We start from the raw sequence: 7,500 nt of genomic DNA on the forward strand, positions 1-7,500 counted from the left end.
TGGCATTTTGACGTCATTTTTTGGTCAGTATCAGGCCATAACTTTACGAAGGCCACGGTTCTAGTGTCAGGCTATAGATGGTTCGAAGATGACGTCACTCCTGTCTTTGTTATTGTTTTTTTGCCATCCGCGTTTATGAGTAATGCTCACTGAACTGTATTAACCAGACTATAAACGTTCATGGATACACACAGTTTTGTGTGTTGGTCTGTTATATAATCCGGATGGCAATGTTGTGAGCTTCTTAGCCAAGCGCATACTATCTATGTGTTAACAATGGCTACGGATGAGCGCCCAAGAGCTAACTCGACTACGTTTATAAAATAAAGATGTGATAAGTAAGGCCCCTAGAATATAGATAGAACGAAGTTGACGTCACTCAGGTCTTTGTTATTGATTTTTTTTTTTGCCATCCACGTTTATGAGTATCTTTACTAAACTGTATTAGCCAGACTTTAAACGTTCAAGGTTACACACAGTTTTGTGTGTTGGTCCGTTATAAAATTATTCCGGATGGCAATGTTGTGAGTTTCTTGGCCAAGCGCACACTATCTATACTAGTTACTTTAGAAAAGAACAAATGACGAGTTGTTTAATATGCTATAAATGGGAGCAATCTAAATTCATGTTTTCGTCAAACTCAGCCACCAATCACATGATCTGTTGCTGTCCAACGATTGGATATTTCTTCAGAAAAGTAAACACACTGCTTTGTTTATGAAAGTTGTAAACATGCCTGTGTGTCAAGCTGAACACAATGACTAATCGTGATGTTAGATATTTCAACAACTGTGAACACTTTTCACTATGTGGGTCATTTTGAGCACATATTTCACTGTGACCAATGACCTCGAGCACATGGAAATGTAATATAGATAGTATGCGCTTGGCTTAGAAACTCATAACATTGCCATCCGGAAGCAACGCGGACCAACACACAAAACTGGGTGTAACCATGAACGTTTATAGTCAGGTTAATACAGTTCAGTGAGCATTACTCATGAACGCAGATGGCAAAAAACAATAACAAAGACCTGAGTGACTTCATCTTCGATCTATCTATAGATCATGACCATTGAAAGATGACATTCAATGAAATGAGTCTTCTGATAAATGAGTAGTGATAACAGTTACAAATGAGAAGATGATGATGATATTACGTATCTTATGCGATCTTGATGAGAGGATGATAATGTTCGATATTGTGTGCGGACTTGTGGGGTTCCACTTCCTGTCTGAGAGAAGTTGCAGCTTTTCTTTCCGTCCAGTCCCGGGCTTGATCCATTCTTGACAGTAATCTGACTGGCAAAGGTGACAAAGGAAGCTCCGGCGTCTTGATGGCAGAAATTAAAAATAGTGAAGTGCTCAACAAAGTCCTGGGAGAAAGATATAAATCTTTAAGATAAAATAAGATGTACTTAATTGATACCGAATGGAAATTATCATCATGTTACACATGATTCATCGTTATATTAGCACAGACTTATACACCGTCATAAACTACTTAAATGGAAATAAGTAGCTAATTAAAAACAAAATAAACATCAAATATAATAAAATATTCATAAAATCTACAACAATTCCAAGCAATGCTATAGGAATCGGACATGAAAGTGGAGTAGCGTTGTCATAATGGATTTGTAATGGAACTAGAATTCTGAAAATAGATTGTGAAGGATTGAACATAACCAACCCAGGTTGATAAAAAGTGAAAATAAAGCATGGTATTTGAATGTATAGATATATAAATAATGTATATATAGCACCATGTAAACATGCATAAATAAATATATATTAGAGACAACTAATTGAAAATACGAAGCTAATTCTAAAAATAAACTTTTATAATGGTTCTGTAATGTAAATAGAATTTCGAAAATAGATTGGGAAGGATTGCACATAGCCAATACAGGTTGATAAAAAGTAAAAATAAAGCATGGTATTTGAATGTATAAATAAATAATGTATACATAGCACCATGTAAACATGAATAAGTAAATACATTTTAGAGCTAATATAGTATCTTAAAATGTAGTATCTTAAAAAATACGTTTAAATAAATCTTTAAAATATAGATAATGTGAAGAGTGGTATAGTGATTTTGAGAGAAGTAAATAACGAAGGTGAAATCAATCAACTTTTATCATAATATGTGGCCACGTGACAAAAGGTTGAATGAAAAGTATTCACTAATTCTAAATGAATTCAAAGAGAAGGCTGTTAAAGGAATGATACTCGATGATGAGAAATGGAAGTTTTTCTAAGCCTAACGAATTATAACAGATGAACTCCGTCAAATGTTCGTGGTACTAAAATAAACAGTTAGACAAATAAAGGTGAATCATTGTGACCTTGTATGTTTGAATGGCGATCGACAATGAATGAATGAATGAATGGATGGAAGGATGGATGAATGAATGAATGGATGGAAGGATGGATGAACGATTGGGTGAATGAATAAATGGATGGAGGATGGATGGATGGATGGATGAATAAATAAATGGATGGAAGGATGGATGAATGAATGAATGAATGAATGAATGGTTTGAGAGTTTTTGATAAAATGAGAGTCATGGGTCATTTTATTCTTTAATCTAACAAAGTTGACGCCACCAGGTCTTTGTTATTGTTTTTGCCATCCATGTTTATGAATTATTCTCACTGAACTGTATTAACCAGACTATAAACGTTCATGGATACACACAGTTTTGTGTGTTGGCCCGTTATACTTCCGGATGGCAATGTTATGAGCTTCTTAGCGAAAGCGCATACTATCTATATTATTATACGTTCAATGTTACACATCGTTTTGTGTGTTACACTTCCGGATGGCAATGTTGTGAGCTTCTTCGCCAAGCGCATACTACTACTATCTATCGATAATTGAAGGACGAGTTTTCTGGCCACATTTTTTTTAAATACGTGTTTTCTCGAAGTATCACGTGATTTGTGGTTGGCCAGTTTGAGCCGTGTGTGAATTGGAAATAATTGGAGCATTGGAGCATTAAAACGTGGGAGGTTTGGATCAATGGAAGCAAAGACGATCGACGATTGATTGGGGGATTTGTCAGGGGGGATGGGGGGGGGGGGGGGGGGGGGGGGAGGTATTTACACCAACGTTATATTTACTCTTCGGATTACTATATAATATCTATAGATAGTGTGCGCTTGGCTAAGAAGTTGACAAGATAATATAGATAGTTCGAAGATGACGTCACTCAGGCCTTTGTAGTGTTTTTTGCCATCCGCGTTTATGAGTAATGCTCACTGAACTGTATTAACCCGACTATAGATAGTATGCAGATGACGTCACTCAGGCCTTTGTTATTGTTTTTGCCATCCGCGTTTGTGAGTAGTTCTCACTAAACTGTATTAACAAGACTATAAAAGTTCATGGTTACACAGAGTTTGTGTGTTGGTCCGTCATACTTCCGGATGGCAATGTTGTGAACTCCTTGGCCAAGCGCATACTATCTAGAGATAGTCTAGTATGCGCTTGACTAAGAAGTTGACAAGATCGCCATCCGGAAATATAACGGACCAACACACAAAACTGTGTGTAACCATGAACGTTTATAGTCAGGTTAATACAGTTTAGTGAGAAGTACTCATAAACGCGGGTAGCAAAAAAAAAAAAAAAAAAAACATAACAAAGACCAGAGTGACGTCAACTTCATTCTATCTATACATATCTCCTGTGCTTTCATTCCACACTAAGATTTCAGTGTTTTTTTTATTGTTATTATTATTATTATTATTGTTATTATTATTATTATTATATATTATTTATTATTATTATTATATTATATATTATTATTATTATTATTATTATTATTATTATTATTATTATTATTATTATTATTATTATTATTATTATTATTATTATTATTATTATTATTATTATTATTATTATTATTATTATTATTATTATTATTATTATTATTTTATTATTATAAATTATTATTATTATTATTAATTATTATTATTATCATTATTATTATTATTATTATTATTATTATTATTATTATTATTATTATTATTATTATCATTATTATTATTGATAAATTTCAGAATAATTCCACAGCTATGTAAGATTTCATTAAACGTTGTTTTTGTTTTGTTTTTTGCCATAGGTGCAAAATTTATTAGAATTTTGATTGATATAAGTTTTAACACTGTGTGGCCTTTGATATCTGAATTATGACGTAATCAGTAGAAAACGATAATTTTTTAATAAATCGTGATTTACAGTGTGTTGTTTGTTTTTAATCATTGCCACATTTCATGATTTAATACATCAAGAACAGCTGCAGCGATGTCAAATTTGGTTTTCAACATATTCATTCATATATAATCAATTCATATATTCATATATATTTACGTTTTTGAATGAATGAATGAATGAATGAATGAATAAATGAATGGTTTGAGAGTTTTTGATAAAATGAGAGTCATGGGTCATTTTATTCTTTAATCTAACAAAGTTGACGCCACCAGGTCTTTGTTATTGTTTTTGCCATCCATGTTTATGAATTATTCTCACTGAACTGTATTAACCAGACTATAAACGTTCATGGATACACACAGTTTTGTGTGTTGGCCCGTTATACTTCCGGATGGCAATGTTATGAGCTTCTTAGCGAAAGCGCATACTATCTATATTATTATACGTTCAATGTTACACATCGTTTTGTGTGTTACACTTCCGGATGGCAATGTTGTGAGCTTCTTCGCCAAGCGCATACTACTACTATCTATCGATAATTGAAGGACGAGTTTTCTGGCCACATTTTTTTTAAATACGTGTTTTCTCGAAGTATCACGTGATTTGTGGTTGGCCAGTTTGAGCCGTGTGTGAATTGGAAATAATTGGAGCATTGGAGCATTAAAACGTGGGAGGTTTGGATCAATGGAAGCAAAGACGATCGACGATTGATTGGGGATTTGTCAGGGGGATGGGGGGGGGGGGGGGGGGGGGGGGGGGGGGGAGATTTACACCAACGTTATATTTACTCTTCGGATTACTATATAATATCTATAGATAGTGTGCGCTTGGCTAAGAAGTTGACAAGATAATATAGATAGTTCGAAGATGACGTCACTCAGGCCTTTGTAGTGTTTTTGCCATCCGCGTTTATGAGTAATGCTCACTGAACTGTATTAACCCGACTATAGATAGTATGCAGATGACGTCACTCAGGCCTTTGTTATTGTTTTTGCCATCCGCGTTTGTGAGTAGTTCTCACTAAACTGTATTAACAAGACTATAAAAGTTCATGGTTACACAGAGTTTGTGTGTTGGTCCGTCATACTTCCGGATGGCAATGTTGTGAACTCCTTGGCCAAGCGCATACTATCTAGAGATAGTCTAGTATGCGCTTGACTAAGAAGTTGACAAGATCGCCATCCGGAAATATAACGGACCAACACACAAAACTGTGTGTAACCATGAACGTTTATAGTCAGGTTAATACAGTTTAGTGAGAAGTACTCATAAACGCGGGTTGCAAAAAAAAAAAAAAAAACATAACAAAGACCAGAGTGACGTCAACTTCATTCTATCTATACATATCTCCTGTGCTTTCATTCCACACTAAGATTTACAGTGTGTTTATTATTATTGTTATTATTATTATTATTATTATTATTGTTATTATTATTATTATTAATTATTATTATTATTATTATTATTATTATTATTATATTATTATTATTATTATTAATTATTATTTATTATTATTATTATTATATTATATATTATTATTATTATTATTATTATTATATATTATTATTATTATTATTATTATTATTATTATTATTATTATTATTATTATTATTATTATTATCATCATTACTATTATTATTATTATTATTATTATTATTATTATTATTATTATTATTATTATTATTATTATTATTATTATTATTATTATTATTATTATTATCATTATTATTATTATTATTATTATTATTATTATTATCATTATTATTATTATTATTATTATTATTATTATTATTATTATTATTATTATTATTATTATATCATTATTATTATTGATAAATTTCAGAATAATTCCACAGCTATGTAAGATTTCATTAAACGTTGTTTTTGTTTTGTTTTTGCCATAGGTGCAAAATTTATTAGAATTTTGATTGATATAAGTTTTAACACTGTGTGGCCTTTGATATCTGAATTATGACGTAATCAGTAGAAAACGATAATTTTTTAATAAATCGTGATTTACAGTGTGTTGTTTGTTTTTAATCATTGCCACATTTCATGATTTAATACATCAAGAACAGCTGCAGCGATGTCAAATTTGGTTTTCAACATATTCATTCATATATAATCAATTCATATATTCATATATATTTACGTTTTTGTTTTCCTGATACATTAACCGTATTTGTGATCATGTGTTTCCGCAATACTCTGCAACAGTTGTAACGTCACTTCCGTCGTAATGACGCATGGTAACTTAGTAACTAGCTCTAAATTATCGGAACAATGCCGGACTTCCTTATTAAATATTTCTCCGACGATTATAAAAGCCTATCAAGAGGAGAAAAAAAAACATTATAACCATGTTTTGACTTTTACACATTCTGATAACAAGACATATGAAAAGTTCTAGCCGACATGAAGAATAAAAAGTACCGATTTTCTTTGTTTAGACCCACGATGGCCGCCGTTGCTGGGCGACGTGACATCAGACTATTGAATCCAATTGTCATTGTCAACAAGATATCATTACACGTTACTATTTATAGACAGGGGTAGAATAATAGATAACATTTGAATTGTTCTATAGATACTTTTTTAAAAAAAATGTTTTCGATCTTGTCTGTAAGATTTCGATGCCAGACTATAAATAGTTAAAGCCGGAAATTGGTTGAAATATCCTTTTATGTAGAATTTCTGGTAAGTTTTTTTGTTTGTTTGTTCTTTTGTTTTATTTATTTATTTTTTTATTTTTTGTTATGTCATTTTTTTCATTAGTCATTGTGTCTGATATAGTATAGTATGCGCTTGGCTAAGAAGCTCACAACATTGCCATCCGGAAGTATAACGGACCAACACACAAAACTATGTGTAACCTTGCACGTTTATAGTCTGGTTAATACAGTTTAGTGAGAATTACTCATAAAGGCGGAGGGCAACAACCAATAACAAAGACCTGAGTGACGTCAACTTCAAACTATCTATGCTTTTTTAAAGAAATTGTTTTTGCTCTTGTTTGTAAGGTTTGGATACCAGCCTAAATAGTTAGAGCCGGAAATTGGTTTAACGATCGTTATGTGTAGAATTTCTGGTATCTAGGTTTTTTTGTTTGTTTATAAATCTATCTATCTATCTATCTATCTATCTATCTATCTATCTATCTATCTATCTATCTATCTATCTATCTATCTATCTATCTATCTATATATCTATCTATCTATATATCTATCTATCTATCTATCTATCTATCTATCTATCTATCTATCTATCTATCTATC

The 7,500-nt window shown here is 31.8% G+C and overlaps 1 protein-coding gene across 1 annotated transcript in view; it reads left to right on the forward strand.

Annotated features, from left to right (window-relative positions):
* The window catches only part of LOC144956602 (transmembrane and coiled-coil domains protein 2-like), a 432,530-nt gene that overhangs the window by 1,038 nt on the left and 423,992 nt on the right, over positions 1-7,500 (forward strand). The window lies entirely within an intron of this gene.

This window comes from Berghia stephanieae, chromosome 11 (assembly GCF_034508935.2).
Source record: "Berghia stephanieae isolate SIO BIC M18660-M18661 chromosome 11, UCSD_Bste_1.3, whole genome shotgun sequence".
In the NCBI taxonomy this organism is placed as follows: domain Eukaryota; kingdom Metazoa; phylum Mollusca; class Gastropoda; order Nudibranchia; family Aeolidiidae; genus Berghia; species Berghia stephanieae.